Below are 2,135 nucleotides of genomic sequence, written 5' to 3'. Positions count from 1 at the left end.
TCTAGGGTTAGGCAGGACAGGGGCCCTGGGGGGTAGCAATGCCACCGGAGCATCGCACCGGGCCCTCATACATGCGGGGTGGTGTGGTGGCATGTCCGAAGAGGCGGCACGCGTCTCCGGGGTTTGGCCCCCCTCACGGACGGCGCCACTGCCGGCACCTGGAGGGGGGAAACGGACGCGTCGGGTCTACACGGAGGGGATCTTGCTGTGGGTCTAGTCCGGATGTTTCTCCAAAGTGTTCCTATGGGCTGACCTAACACAACCGGGTGGAGAGGTCCATTGGTCAAATCCCGTCCGTGCAAAGTCAAAGGGCTAGATCCCGTGGTCAAACGCTACAGGGTTAGGCGGGTCGGGGGCCCTAGGGGGGTAGCAATGCCACCGGAGCGTCGCACTAGGCCCTCATACATGAGGGGTGGTGTGGTGGCATGTCCGAAGAGGCGGCACGCGTCTCCGGGGCGTGGCCCCCCCTAACGGACGGCGATGACACGGTAGTAGCCATTCTGCGGTAATGATGCGGCGTGAATATTATTAAATACTCGGAGCACGATAAAATCATGAGTTTTTTTTTGCACGACATATGCACATGTGCTATAGGAACGATAATATTTTTTCATAATTTTTGGTGATGGAGAAGTATCCGAAAAATCCCCTCTACGCGGATTGCCCTTCGCGCGTCTACGGCTGTGGCCGGCGGCCTCGGGGGCTAGCATGCCGCCAAATCTTGCGTAGGCAGCCTCTCATGTGTTTGGAAGTGTTGTGGTGGTTGCAAACGCCCGGCACGCGTGTCCGGGTGTGCCCCCCCTCACGGACGGCGCCACCGCCGGCACCTGGAGGGGGGAAACGGACGCATCGGGTCTACACGGAGGGGATGTAGCTGTCGGTTTGGCCCGGATGTTGCTCCCAGGTGTCCCTCTGAGCTGACCTAACACAACCGGGTGGAGAGGTCCACTGTTCAAAGCCTGTTCGTGGAAAGTCAAAGGGAAAGATCTCGTGGTCAACCGCTCTAGGGTTAGGGAGGACAGGGGCCCTGGGGGGGTAGCAATGCCACCGGAGCGTCGCACCGGGCCCTCATACATGCAGGGTGGTGTGATGGCATGTCCGAAGAGGCGGCACGCGTCTCCGGGGTTTGGCCCCCCTCACGGACGGCGCCACCGCCGGCACTTGGAGGGGGGAAACGGACGCGTCGGGTCTACACGGAGGGTATCTTGCTGTGGGTCTAGCCCGGATGTTGGTCCAAAGTGTTCCTATGGGCTGACCTAACACAACCGGGTGGAGAGGTCCACTGGTCAGATCCCGTCCGTGCAAAGTCAAAGGGCTAGATCCGTTGGTCAAACGCTACAGGGTTAGGCGTGACGAGGGCCCTAGGAGGGTAGCAATGCCACCGGAGCATCGCACCGGGCCCTCATACATGCGGGGTGGTGTGGTGGCATGTCCGAAGAGGCGGCACGTGTCTCCGGGGCGTGGCCCCCCTCACGGACGACGATGACACGGTAGTAGCCATTCTGCGGTAACGATGCGGCGTGAATATTATTAAATACTCGGAGCGCGATAAAATCATGAGTTTTTTTGCACGACGTGGGCACGTGTGCTATAGGAACGATAATATTTTTTCATAATTTTTGGTGATGGAGAAGTATCCGAAAAATTCCCTCTACGCGGATTGCCCTTCGCGCGTCTACGGCTGTGGCTGGCGGCCTCTGGGGGCTAGCATGCCGCCAAATCTTGCGTAGGCGGCCTCTCACGAGTTTGGAAGTGTTGTGGTGGTTGCAAACGCCTGGCACGCGTGTCTGGGGTGTGCCTTCCCTCACGGACGGCCCCGCCACCGGCACTTGGAGGGGGGAAACGGACGCGTCGGGTCTACACGGAGGGGATCTTGTTGTGGGTCTGGCCCGGATGTTGCTCCAAAGTGTTCCTATGGGCTGACCTAACACAACCGGGTGGGGAGGTCCGCTGGTCAAAGCCCGTCCTTGTAAAGTCAAAGGGCTAGATCCCGTGGTCAAACGCTACAGGGCTTGGCGGGACGGGGGCCCTGGGGGTAGCAATGCCACCGGAGCGTCGCACCGGGGCCTCATACATGCGGGGTGGTGTGGTGGCATGTCCGAAGAGGCGACACGCGTCTCCGGGGTTTGGCCCCC

This window comes from Triticum dicoccoides, chromosome 2B (genome assembly GCF_002162155.2).
Source record: "Triticum dicoccoides isolate Atlit2015 ecotype Zavitan chromosome 2B, WEW_v2.0, whole genome shotgun sequence".
NCBI classification, from domain to species: Eukaryota; Viridiplantae; Streptophyta; class Magnoliopsida; order Poales; family Poaceae; genus Triticum; species Triticum dicoccoides.
The sequence above is the reverse complement of the archived record's forward strand: the minus strand, read 5'-3'. Positions refer to the sequence as shown.